The sequence below is a fragment of the Schistocerca gregaria genome, chromosome 8 (assembly GCF_023897955.1).
Source record: "Schistocerca gregaria isolate iqSchGreg1 chromosome 8, iqSchGreg1.2, whole genome shotgun sequence".
Taxonomy (NCBI): domain Eukaryota; kingdom Metazoa; phylum Arthropoda; class Insecta; order Orthoptera; family Acrididae; genus Schistocerca; species Schistocerca gregaria.
This window is the reverse complement of record NC_064927.1, coordinates 131,426,163-131,440,998: the sequence shown is the minus strand read 5'-3', so window position 1 is coordinate 131,440,998 and position 14,836 is coordinate 131,426,163.

Below are 14,836 nucleotides of genomic sequence, written 5' to 3'. Positions count from 1 at the left end.
TGCTGTTTTCAAGCCATATTCTGGAATATTCTAGAATACTACATAATACTTGAAAACATTCACTAACATTCGACAATATACGTGAAAGCTAGAGAACATTATAGAGCAAGACAAGTTTTTTACTCGTGAATAGTACATTGATTCGAAAGGGATAGATGTCCTGATGACCATCATGGTACAGTGGCGACCACTTCTAACACTCATGCCTACGTAACAATAAGAGCCATCAAGGCACAACCATCAAAGTACACAAAGAATAACACGACAGAAACACCAGCGACTACCGTTGAGTAATTAATGACAGAATATTATCTCAGTCTCTTTTCTGATAACTGTCATATGAAATGGTTCAAATGGCTCTGACCACTGAGCTGGCGAGGCGAGCGCATCGTTGCCGCTGCGCGCTACGCTAACTCGGCCGTTGAGAGATCGTGAACAGGTTTCTGTGCTGTGGGCGCCGCGGAGAGCAAATTGTCGTGCGTTGTTTTTACAACGCGTGCAGATTGTCGTGTTCCGCGTCTCACAGCATGGGAAAGAAGGGTGCGCAGAGGAAACCTGCCGTTACGAAGGGTCCTTCGGTTGCGCAACTCACTAAGTCTGCCGACCATGCAAGGAACTCCCGAGAAGACGAGTCGCGGCCTGTCCCCCCTTTATACATCAAGTGTAAAGGTGGGTGGACAGCGCTGTTCGACACCATGACGAACTGCGCACGGAACGAAGTGGTCTACGAGTCTGTCGATACAGACTCGCTGATCTGCGTTCGAGCTGCAAACGTGGACGACCACAGGGCGATCAAGGTCGCAGTGGCCGACCACATCGTCGACGCGCCGCCGGCGCGCGAGAAGGCACCTTTCGTAGGAAGGATGAAGACGACCAAGGCACTCCTCAGGCTACCTTGGTGCTGTGACGAGGCAGCGGTCCGGGAAGGGCTGATGCGAGCCGGGTTTGATAATGCAACCGCAAGGTTGCACAACCGGACCAACAAGAAGAAGGCGCCGCTCTATGCCGTGACCGTGCAAACGGTCGACGGCGGGAGCGACATCTTCGACTTGCGGAAGCTACTGGGCTTCCCGGTGACGTCAGAGGCTCTCCCGACTGCCACGGACCCCCAACCCCAGTGCTTCAGGTGCCAGGGCGAGGGCCATGTTGCGAAGTATTGCCGCAACGCGGTGCGGTGCGTCAAGTGCTCAGGGGAGCACGACAGCCGCGCCTGCAACGTTTGGCGACCTGTGTCCGGTGTGGCGGCCCTCACGTCGCCGGTTGTGCAGCTTTTGCAAGCCGCAGCCGTGCCGGGGGTGGCGAGGCGGCCGCGGCCGCACCGACGCAGCGGCAGAAGCGAAGACGACGTCGGAAACGGCGTAGGGCGCAGAACAGCCCGGCGCAGCAGAGGGACGGCGCAGCAGCAGCTCCACCTGCCAGAGGCAGGGAAGACCGCTCGGAAACGGGCGGCCAGGACGCAGCCCGCGCTCCCGAGAAGATACGTGACCTCAAACTCGGCACCGCCGTGAATGAGGCCACCGCAGCCCTCAAAGCCGTCGTGGCGGCAGAGGGGGCTGCCTTCGCAGCCGCCGTGGCTGCAGAGAAGGAAGAGGCCTTGAGGCAACTGCGAGCAGTCTTCGCCCAAGTCCTCAGCGCAGTAGTACCTGCGAACACTCCTGCGACCTCGCAGAAGGACGTCCGCGCGCCTGAGCCGGCGGCTGCCTCAGCAGCACCGCAGGTGAAAGGTGCAAAGGAGAAAACCGCCGCCCCAGCTGAACCGGTGGCAACGCCGACCGCTACGGGAGCAGGCCCCGCAAGGGATCGAGAAGCCAAAAGGGCAGCCTTTATCGCACAAGCGCGAGCGAACGGTAAAACTTCCTCGGACGCTGAACTGACGCAACTCTTCGAACAATCGGAGCTCATGGATGCTACATTACGGAAGAGCTGCGGTGTGCAGTAGAGGAGGACGCTGAACGGTAGCCGATCGCTGCCGTTCTGCACCAGCCTGATGAAGCTGCACCAAGTCACCGACGACAAGGCGCAGCAGAGGGCCTAACAGCAACTCTTATGTTACAGGGAGGAAGCCACTGCGACCGGCCCAGGAGACTACAAGCGAGCCCAGCCGCAGCACACGGACTGACCCAGCTAACGGACACGCAGCACATAGGTAACGATGCACGATACCTCACGCTAACCTGACCTCACCTTGCATGCTCTGTCACGGCTAGCAAGCCGCTACTCCCCTTACTACGCGTCCTGCTGTCGCAGAGGTTTTTTTTTTCCCTTGGCGCTGGCCTTGGCACTTTTTTTCCTCTGCCCTTACAACCGCTCCCCTTCGATCGCTTTCGGCCACTTCTATCTCCTGATGGACCATGTTAATGAGTAGTCTTACCCAGACGCATGGACAACATCACAGCCTGCATCCTCTAACGCCTGATTATAACATGCTTACTGAGGTGACAGTAGAAATTTTGGATTGGTCACCACGTTGGTGCGGGAGTGGAGGGGCCCCATCCTCTTAATCTGACCACTATGGGACTTTAACATCTGATGTCATCAGTCCCCTGGACTTGGAACTACGTAAACCTAACTAACCTAAGGACATCACACACGTCCATGGGCCGAGGCAGGATTCGAACGTGGTACCGTAGCATCTACGTGGTTCCAGACTGAACCACTCCTCCACAACGGCCGGCAAATAATAATCGAAATTAATAAAGTAACGAAAAACTAGTAGGAATTCGTTTCTTAAGAAAAACTGTAAAACCTTTGGAATATTTCCGCAGAGTGTGAGAGTTGTAAGCTTGCCTGTGATGTGGTCGGACGTATTTTTGTATAATACGTGCGAACAATGTAATTTCGTCTTTATTAACACGAAAAATTAAAATACAGTATGATATACTACAATGCGAGTAAATCAGAGGAAAATATATTTAGTAAAAGAAAATTCTGCAACAATCTTCCTAATTATTTAGTTCATACCAACCGCGAGGACCTTATGTTAGATTTTCAGCTTCAAGAATCAAACCCATAGACAAGAAAAACTGGAGCCATCTCAACACGAGAAGCTATGTAAACCTGAAAGTTTATTGTAATCTTCGTTCCACTCAAATCTTTATAAGACTTTGCTTATTAATAGCTAGGACTGGGCATTGTTTAATGTGGAAAATAGATAGAAGAAGGAAGGAGGGCGGAGAGGTTACAGCGTCCTGATCTCCAGATATGTGAATACGGCACACTCACCGGGCAGTGCTAGTGTGGTACTGTTACCCTTCCCCATTGTAACAACCGAAGGGCGATTTTCTCTTTCCCAGATTGATCTTATCCATACCGTTGTGACTGTTAATAAATTATCCGATTGCACTTTTGATGAATGTTTGCCTGATTCTCGATTTATGCTGGAGAGCTGGTTTCCTGAACCGTATTTATCCATTATTGCTTATTCTTTATTATCTTGGATGTAAGTATTCGATGTGTTTTTTTGCAAAAATATGTGCAGTGTATGATATTTTTACAGATAAACAAAATAGAATAAAGATGGAGCCTAAGAGAAAAAGTAAACTAAACGACGCACCTAAAGGAGTTATCGGAATGGAGCGGGAATGGCTGGTATCTGACCACTGTGCAGTGTGTCTTCAGACACGTTTTAGGCTTGGAATCTTAATGACTGGAGTGGAATTGTCTTTAGTCATGAGTCGCGCTTCGAACTGAGCCACGATGATGAGCGAAGCGGTGTCTGCCGACGGCCTGGACAGCGGGGGGGAATACCACTCTGACTGTCGCCCGCCATACGACATGACATCCACGAGGGGCAATCTGGGACGTCTTTCATTTCATGGCAAGCCCCCTTCTGTTGTCGTCCGCCGCATCATAACAGCCCGTTTGCTGCCCTTCAAGGCAAGAGCAATGTAACTGGATAATAAGCTGTGGTCTATTACGGCAGTTGGTTATGAGCTGATGCCGAGTAAAGCAATCTGAGTCAACTTGTATCGGTTATGTCTCCGCTCGGCTAGGTCGTGTTACATATTTACATAGCTATTCTGTTCTCTACAGCGTATGGACGTTGTCTGTCTTGACTGTTAAAGATAGGAATCTGACTTGAAAAGCTATGAAAAAGAAAAAAAATCGCTATGTGATAAGAAGTGTGGCAAGAACCATGTTTCCATTAACGAAAATAAAATAGCACAAGCAAATAATTACTATTTAGTCTTTTCAAAGCAAAACCTCGATCTCCATATTGCAAAATTTTTAAAAACGATTTTTATCTCGTGGACCACTGAAGCTACCCAAAAGCTATGTAGAGATCGACGTTTTATATAACTACCACTCAGTGGCCTATTTTTTCCCAAGATTGCGATGATTCACTAATTTGGATGACATTTAACTTTTCAATCACACTACTGGTCATTAAAATTCTTCACCAAGAAGAAATGCTGGTGACAAATGGATATTCATTGGACATATATATTATACTTGATCTGACATGTGATTACATTTTCACGCAGTTTGGGTGCATAGATCCTGAGAAATCAGTACCCAGAACAACCACTTCTGGCCGTAAAAACGGCCTTGATACGCCTGGGCATTGAGTCAAACAGAGCTTCGATGGCGTGTACAGCTGCAGCTGGCCATGCAGCTTCAACACGATACCACCATCAAGAGTAGTGACTGGCGTATGGTGACGAGCCAGTTGCTCGGCTACCACTGACCAGACGTTTTGAATTGGTGAGAGATCTGGAGAATGTGCTGGCCAGGGCAGCAGTCGAACATTTTCTGTATCCAGAAAGGCCCGTACAGGACCTGCAACAAGCGTTCGTGCATTATCCTGCTGAAATGTAGGGTTTCGCAGGGATCGAATGAAGGGTAGAGCCACGGGTCGTAACACATCTGAAATGTAACGTCCACTGTTCAAAGTGCCGTCAATGTGAATAAGAGGTGACCGACACGCGTAACCAATGGCACCCCATACCATCACGCCGGGTGATGCTTCCAATGTGCGTTAAGCGCGATGTCACCAAACACGGATGCGACCATCATGATGCTGTAAGCAGAACCTAGATTCATATGAAAAAATGACGTTTTGCCATTCGTGCGCCCAGGTTCGTCGTTGAGTACACCATCGCAGGCGCTCCTGTCTGTGTTCCAGCGTCAAGGGAAACCGCAGCCATGGTCTCCGAGCTGATAGTCCACGCTGCTGCAAACGTCGTCGATCTGTTGCTGCAGATGGTAGTTGTCTTGCAAACGTCCCTATCTGTTGACTCAGGGATTGAGACGTGGCTGCACGATCCGTTACAGCCATGTGGATAAGATACCTGTCATCTCGACTGCTAGTGGGATCCAGCACAGAGTTTCATATTACACTCCTGAACCCACTGATTCCAAATTCTGCTAACAGTCATTGGTTCATGACCAACGCGAGCAGCAATGTTCCGATAAGATAAACCGCAATGGCGATAGGCTACAATCCAACCTGCTGGTACGCATTTTTCCTCCTTACGCGAGGCATCACAACACCGTTTCACCCGGCAATGCCGGTCAACTGTTGCTTTGTATGAGAAATCGGTTAGAAACTTTCCTCTTGTCAGCACGTTGTATGTGTCGCCACCGGCGGCAACCTTGTGTGAATGCTCTGAAAAGCTAATCATTTGCATATCACGACATCTTCTTCCTGTCGGTTAAATTTCGCGTCTATAGCACGTCATCTTCGTGGTGTAGCAATTTTAATGGCCAGTGATGTATGATCGACCCAGTCGAATGTGTGTTCGAAATCAACCACGACGGAAAGGGACCATGGAGGTTGCAGGCTGACATCAGGGCGATTACGTCCGTATACGATCTCAACGCCGTGTAATGTTTCCATCAAGGCACGATTAGTTTGCATGTTTTGCACCCTTGACTAGGGAATGCAGATAGGCACGCAGGATGCGTGTAAAAAGTTTTTGTAGGCGTTTAGCAACGTCTGGGGTCGACAGTCCTTTGGCGTCGTCCACCGCTATGTTTTGGGCACAGGGATCGTGATACCTTCCATAAATTCGGTGTGTACACGGAAGGTGGGCGTCATGAATTCTTTACACGTTTGCATTCACGTTTCGCCCATAATAACGGAGAAGGAGCGGTATAACTAAATAGGCAAATCATGTGGCCCAGGTGATTTGTTCAAAGCACCACTCTTCAAGGCCATATCCAGTGGTCCCGTGTAATGTCTGCCAGATGCGCGTCGTCGTCCTGAACAGTATCGTTTGCTGGCATGTGGCGCAGCATGTCTTCCGGTCCTACATTGCTTCTTGCGCACTCGGGATAGAAGATGCTATATCTGTTTCTCCCTCCGCCTACCTTCCCTCTTCCGTTTCGACTGTCGCAATGATCATGCGTTTCCGCTGACGTCTTTCCCTTACTACGTGATGCAGCGAACTATTATCGAGCTATCAGTTTAATAAGTCACGGCTGCAAAATACAAACGCAAATTCTTTACAGACGAATGGAAAATCTAGTAGAAGCCGACCTCGGGGAAGATCAGTTTGGATTCCGTAGAAATGTTGGAACACGTGAGGCAATACAGATCCTACGACTTATATTAGAAGCTAGATTAAGGAAGGGCAAACGTACGTTTCTAGCATTTGTAGACTTAGAGAAAGCTTTTGACAGTGTTGAATACTCTCTTTCAAATTCTGAAGGTGGCAGGGGTAAAATACAGGGAGCGAAAGGCTATTTACAATTTGTACAGAAACCAGATGGCAGATATAAGAGTCGAGGGACATGAAAGGGAAGCAGTGGTTGGGAAGAGAGTGAGACGGAATTGTAGTATCTCTCCGAGGTTATTCAATCTGTATATTGAGTAAGCAGTGAAGTAAACAAAAGAAAAATTCGGAGCATGTGTTAAAATCCATGGAGAAGAAATAAAAATTTTGAAGTTCGCCGATGACATCGTAACTGTGTCAGAGACAGCAAAGGACCTGGAAGAGCAGTTGAACGGAATGGATAGTGTCTTGAAAGGACGATATAAGAGGAACATCAACAAAAGCAAATCGAGGATAATGGAATGTAGTCGAAATATGTCGGGTGATGCTGAGGGAATTAGATTAGGAAATGAGACACTTAAAGTAGTAAAGGAGTTTTGCTATTTGGGGAGCAAAATAAGTGATGATGGTCGAAGGAGAGAGGATATAAAATGCAGACTGGCAATGGCAAGGAAAGCGTTTCTGAAGAAGAAAAATTTGTAACATTGAGTATAGATTTAAGTGTCAGGAAGTCGTTTCTGAAAGTATTTGTATGGGGTGTAGCCATGTATGGAAGTTAATCATGGATGATAAATAGTTTGGACCAGAAGAGAATAGAAGCTTTCGAAATGTGGTACTACAGAAGAATGCTGAAGATTAGATGGGTAGATCACATAACTAATGATGAAGTATTGAATCGGATTGGGGAGAAGAGAAGTTTGTGGCACAACTTGACCAGAAGATGGGGTCGGTTGGTAGGACATGTTCTGAGGCATCAAGGGATCGCCAATTTCTTATTGGAGAGCTGCGTGGAGGGTAAAAATCGTAGAGGGAGACCAAGAGATGACTACACTAAGCAGATTGAGAAGGATGTAGGTTGCAGTAGGTACTGGGAGATGAAGAAGCTTGCACAGGATAGAGCAGCATGGAGAGCTGCATCAAACCAGTCTCAGGACTGAAGACCTCAACAACAACAACAGTGATGCAGCGATGCTCTTTCGCCATGAAGACTATCTTACATTCTCGCGCTGGCTATGATGCCTTCCAATTTCGTTGGCGGGCTTTGGTCCATTGGACGCTCTGTTGACGGTCTGGTGACGGCTGCCGCATTGCCAGTTCCCTTAATGCCGTTGCCAGCCGATCTTGTCTCTGCCACAGTCGTTAAATGCCCGGAGAATGGCAGCTCTGATACAACTAAACCATAACGTCAATGTGGAACTGCAAGCTCGTTGGTGCAGTTGGCATCGGCGCGAAGTATCTTGAATCTCACGGTGACAGGTCTCATCGTGAAGATGAGATGGTGGTCGGTAAAAGCCATTGGCCATATCTCAGCCTGGAGACCTCGTGAGACGTAGGCTGGCACAGTGGCTGATAAGGTACGTTTACTCTCGGTAGTCGCCGTGTTGTAAAATGCAGGTATCATGTATCGTGAAGTCCCATGTTTGGCAGGAGACGAAGTACGGTTATTGGTCCTCGGGCCGCAGAACCCAGCTGAAATCGCCGCTCACTATGTAACTTTCCGCATTTCCTTGAAACAGTAAGGTCATCTCCTTGGTGTAGAAAACGATCCTTTCTCGGCACTTCGACGAGCCTGATGGCGCATAAACGTTCACCGAACGGGTTGCACCGATCATCCGGACACCGTTGGAAGGTAAGTCGCGTCCGACAGACGACTCAATCCCTTCTCTTACCACTATATATGCGTGCTACTACTACCTTCGCCAGTAGGCAAACTATAAGCATCGTAACCTTAAAAGTCTAATATTATGTTAGGTCGTACCTCTTGTAGGAAAACAATATCCATTTCCGCCGCTCGTACAGTATCCCTTAACATTTGTACCTTTACCAGTGTGCTAATGCCGTGATGTTAAAGGTACCTATGTGGTAGACTTGTGACATCGCAGTTAATTAGATGGACTTGTAATAATCATGGCATTTCCTTGGCCGTAGACTAATAGCTGATAGCTGATAGAGTCCAGGGCTGCCGACACGCAAGTTAAAGGGCACCTTGTGTGCGGGACCCGCGCAACGCAGCGTCCGCGAGGGACATGGGTGGGTCATCTGTCTGCTGCATCACATCGTTCAGTTCTACATCATCATCCCAGTCTCCCAATTAGTATTGTGGGACGGGTACCGTCGATTGGTGCGCGTTAGTCCACAGAACCGTGATGCCATCCTGTTGCATAGTGGTCTTCATCTCACTGCCATGCGTTGTGTGCTCCAGGTCGCCCTGTGGTATCTATGTGGAGGGGCAGTTGCATCTGATCCAGTTGGTGGCGTGGTCGGGGGGAATCTCCCTCGTCCTCCAGTGGCTCACTTCCCTCGTGCAACCCTTTTTCTGTAGACAGCCGCCTCTTTTTACACCGTTTAGGGGACTTTTGCTTACATTAGCGAGTCTCCGCAAAGGACGTGGGTCGAGGGATTATTATATTCCTGAAGAGTCGACTGTGCCGCCATTTGGTCCTGACCCCGATGTAGTTGTTCGACGACGGGATGGACAGGTTGCTGGTGCAAATGTGGTTGCTGCAATGTAGGATTGGGGGCAGAATTGACGGTCTCCTGATATAAGGGTCGGTCGACATCCACATCATTCCTCAACGCTTCCACTCAGTTCTGAAGAAGATACTTGCACGAGACGTCTCTGAAAGTAGTCCGAGCGAACATGTCTGCAACCGTAGTAGGTCATCGACTGTCCATCATACATGACGATTGAGCAACGTCTATCGATGGACCCATATGAAGGTATTTGTTTTCGAAGCTCAATACGAAATTCACGCACTCCATTGAGCACAGGCCAACTGTGGCGCTTGAACAGTTAGTTACCGCACCGATATTTAGATGCTGCCACTCAGACGAAATAAACTAGAAACTTGAAGAGGGATCTAACAGTTTCTACTCACACAGTTTCAGCCAGATTGCTGAGCTTCGTCCCGCACCCTACTGTTGTTTGCTTTACATTTGGAATAGATCTCTCTCTTTTTAAGCCCGCATCTCGTGGTCGTGCGGTAGCGTTCTCGTTTCCCCCGCCCGGGTTCCCGGGTTCGATTCCCGGCGGGGTCAGGGATTTTCTCTGCCTCGTGATGGCTGGGTGTTGTGTGATGTCCTTAGGATAGTTAGGTTTAAGTAGTTCTAAGTTCTAGGGGACTGATGACCATCGATGTTAAGTCCCATAGTTCTCGGAACCATTTGAACCATCTCTCTTTTAGTCTCACTTTCTCCTAGGAAGATAAACTTGAAAAGCGTATTTTTTGCTCATCATCAGCACAAAACTCTCTAATTCTAAATTCCTTTGTGCAGTAGCTTTTTCCATCGCCACCCTCTTTGGCCTACAAGGGCAGTAACTGTAACAACATTAAATATATTAACTTTACGTATACAAATGTAGCTGTTTATACATATTTAAATTTTATAATTAATGCTTTAACACTGCAAGAAGTAAAATAAAATGAGGAAAAATAAAAATGATATTAGTGGGACTCGAAACCGAGCCGGGGATTGCTAGTCAATGAGCTTAACCACTTTTTTTCAGATCTTTCTTTAACAAAATAACGTTACACAAGTACATATGAACGAAATAATCAGATTATGAATTGTTGGGCGCATTGCAATATAACATACTTGAGTTTTAAGTATGGATAGCTGCGGGAATAAACTTTTCTGATAATTTCATCGAAGCCTGTGAGTGTGAAATATCATCAACTTTTAATGTATATTCGTTGGCGATGAACTGTCAAATTTGTGCTCATCTGTTGAAACTTTCAAAGTAACTTTAATTTAGTTTTCTTCTTCTAGATCAGTAAGTTTTAAGAAATTTGCGAAGTTTCCCTTAAATTTTTTGGTTTTCTTAGGTTGTGATCCTGTGTAGTCAAATACAGTCAGATTCCTTCCTTGCTTGTATTTTCTTCTGTCAGATTGTAGTGTGTTATTTGTCCTTTGATCCAGCTCGAAGCACTGCGTTCCGTGTTTGTGTACAGGACATCATCTGGGATTAGAAAATCGGCTGGCGTACTTTTGTACTCGGCATATTTTATCTTAAAATTTGCCAAATTTCAGTTACTTCTTTACACACAAATGCGAGTTCTTTGCTGTCAATTAAATTACAAAACGGACACAATGATGAGTCTGCTATGTGGTCTGTTAGTTGATTGATACTTTTGTGTTAAGCATTTATACCAGGTTGCGTTCACATGGTAGATTCTGACAACTGAAATTTTTATTGGTGGTTTTCCAAATCATAAAATGGAAATTTTAATTTATCATATTTTTATTTTGTTTTCTGTCCTTTTAAGATTCTTCATTCTTCACTGTCTTTGTCATATTCTTCTTCAGAATGTTTATCTGTGTTTAACTTAATACCATCAAAAATCTTTTGAGGTGGTGAAATCCGATTCGGACATTTTGCACGTTTAGGTGGTTTCACGCTCATTGCAGTAGCTTCATTAAGCAAGTGAGATGTTAAGCTGATGAATGACCCTTTCCATAATTTGTACGTTGTACATACAGGCTTTAGACTTTGTGCTAACATCTCTGAGAACTATTCCACTACGTTCTCCAGGAGAGTTAGAGTATAAAATTTAACTTTAAATATGTTTCCAGGGGTTACAAATTGACCTAAGGCCGATATAATTCTGGTAGCCGTGTCTCTATGGACGGGTATGACTTGCACCACATAGCTGACATTTACAACGATATTACAGGGATGCCCTCTGGAATTCATAGAGACTCGTCATGCTATACTCTTTTACACTTGCTCATGCGCTTGCGAGTATATATATTTTGCAGTTACTAACGATGGTGTGTTTTATGCTGGATTTGTGATGGTTACTTAATATTTTTACGACTTTTAACTTCCTGTCGTCCGCCTCCGGTAGCTGCGCGGTCGGCGCGTCAGAATGTCAATCCTTCGGGCCCAGGTTCGCTTCGCGGCTGGGTTGGAGATTTTTTCCGCTCAGGGACTGGGTATCGTGTGGTGCTAACCATCATCAATTCATCGCCATCGACGCGCAAGTCGCCGAGATGCCATCAAATCGAAGGAGTTGCGGACGGTCTAACCGATGGGAGACCCTAGCCACACGACATTTATTTTTTACTTCCTGTGATTTGAATACGTATTTCGGGTCCAGTATTCGTGATATTTTGTTTCGTTTTATTTAGCTTTGCTTATAGGGCCAAACAATGGTTTTTAGGGGCTTCTCTACACCTTTTTCATTGGTAACCATGAGACCAATGTCATCAGCATGTCTCCTATATAAGATATATCGAGTATTTACTGTTAGAGAGTGGCTAGAAGAGGTTCTATTGCGATGGGGAACAGAGGCATCGATATTCATTTTTGTCTTACCTCACTATTGCAGTTAAATGTTCTCGTTAGCTGACCGTGTAATAGGGTTCTGGACGATCCTTGGCCTAACACATTGAGTGTTAATATGGTAAAGCATTGTCGGAAACGCACTTCATTGTTTCGAATAAATAATGATGGATTACTCTGTCAAAAGGTTTTTGAAAATCTAGTGACATTATAGCCCATTTTCATCTCAGAGCATCTGCTATGGCTATTATATCGCAATAATCATATACGGCCTGTGTAATCGTTCTATCCATGTCCACGCTGGCCTAGTAAGGACCAGGTACCATATGCGCTTCATTCTTGAGCCTTCGAGTTAATATACAAGCCATGATCTTACAGTCACTATTCATCAAAATTATGGGTCTCAGATATACGATGGATAGACAGAGTGAGTTTTTAGGAACTAAAAACATAATTCCTTCCACAAAGTCACCTGAGATTTCAGCGTGAGATTTCATTTGTTAATTGTATATACGTAACAATTTATGTAACTTGTTCTTGGTAAATCTCGACCACAGTGCCATTATATCAAGTGCTCCTCTAAAATTTCTCATTCTCTACACTTACACAACGGATTACACGCACTTGCAAAGAAAGCTACGTAGTACTCACCGTGTCTGAAGGGAATGAAGTCACATCAGACCATGCACAGTCTCAACAGACAGCTGCGTCCCTTCTCTGCATTGATCATCATTTCAGCAATCGAAACTTCTTATCGTTCAGAGATCCTTACAGAAGATGTTTTCATTTATTTTATTTTCATACCAGTACGAATTCGAAGAGAAACAGCATAATTTTAGTGTGATTTCTGGCCCGCATTCGAAGCGATGGGGGATGGTTGTAGGGTGACATTTACAGTTTGCTCTAGCACATTAGCACATGATAACCGGCTACCACCATCACGTACCTCCCTCGTTCAGTTACAACAATGGCTCGTACGTTCACAGCTTGGATGGTTGACTGAGGTGCGCCGTAGACCCTCTGCACTCTCGAATTTGAAGAGGACGTATTTACTCACGTAGAGGAGAAACTGGCAACGGCACACACATGTCAGAGCTCGCTGTCCCTGTTATGTTTGTACCGTGAAGCAGGAGATTTCAAATTGGTATGACCTTCAAACTTATTTCACATCCAAACAGAACATTTGCGGACATGAGTTCCATATCAAAGTTTTATCCACGACGTCCCCTCTACAGTTCCCAGGAGGTTGTAATAGGAATTGTGAGACACCATACATATGTATTCTTAAGTATATTACATTTTATCCAACACATCTTAAACATTATATTATTGCCATGGTATTTGTGTGTCTTTCCAAATCCAAACTAACTGTGCTATCAGAAGTTTGCTTTCAATAATTTGCCTTCCTTTCAATTACACGTCAAAAAAAATTCAGTCTATATTACCTTAACTGCACACCTGCAGAGATAGAGCAGCGTTTAAGACACTGCTGCGTTGTCCTCAATGGTAAGTGTTCATCGAAGGTGATGGTATCATCTGGAGTGCCCCAGGGAAGTTTGGTAGGTCCGGTGTTGTTTTCTATCTACATAAATGATCTTTTGGATAGGGTGGATAGCATCAGCACGGCTTTAGAAAGCATCGCTCGTGCAAACGCAACTCTACCTTTTTTCACATGATATCTTGCGAACCATGGATGAAGGGTATCAGACGGATGCCATATTCCTTAACTTCCGGAAAGCGTTTGACTCGGTGACCCACTGCAGACTCCTAAGTAAGATACGAGCAAATTTGATTGGTTCCCAAATATGTGAATGGCTCGAGGACTTAAGTAATAGAACCCGGTACGTTGTCCTCGATGGTGAGTGTTCATCGGAGGTGAGAGTATCATCTGGAGTGCCCCAGGGAAGTGTGGCAGGTCCGCTGTTGTTTTCTATCTACATAAATGATCTTTTTGATAGGGTGGATAGCAATGTGCGGCTGTTTGCCGATGATGCTGTGGTGTGCGGGAAGGTGTCGTTGAGTGACTGTTGGAGAATACAAGATGAATTCGGCAGGATTTGTGACTGGTGTAAAGAATGGCAGCTAACTCTAAATATAGATAAATGTAAATTAATGCAGATGAATAGGAAAAAGAATCCCGTAAAGTTTGAATACTCCATTAGTAGTGTAGCGTTTGACACAGTCACGTCAATTAAATATTTCGGCGTAACATTGCAGAGCGATATGAAGTGGGACAAGCTTGTAATAGCAAATTTGGGGAAGGCGGATAGTTGTCTTCGGTTGATTGGTAGAATTTTCGGAAGATGTGGTTCATCTGTAAAAGAGACCGCTTATAAAACACTAATACGATCTATTCTTGAGTACTGCTCGAGCGTTTGGGATCCATATGTGGTCGGATTGAGAGAGGACATAGAAGCAATTCAGAGGCGGGCTGCCAGATTTTATACTGGTAGGATTGATCATCACGCGAGTGTTACGGAAATGCTTCAGGAACTCGGGTGGGAGCCTCTGGAGGACAGGAGGTGTCCTTTTCGTGAATCGCTACTGAGGAAATTTAGAGAACTAGCATTTGAGACTGACTGCAGTACAATTTCACTGCCGCCAACTTATGTTTCGCGGAATGACCACAAAGATAAGAGAGATTAGGGCTCGTACAGAGGTATATAGGTAGTCATTTTTCCCTCGTTCTGTATGGGAGTGGTATAGGGAGAGAAGATGCTAGTTGTGGTACGAGGTACCGCCACGTAACGTATGGTGGATTGCGGAGTATGTATGTAGATGTAGATGTAGATGAATCCGTATTTGGGAAGACAATGGCTGAAATCTCCATCTT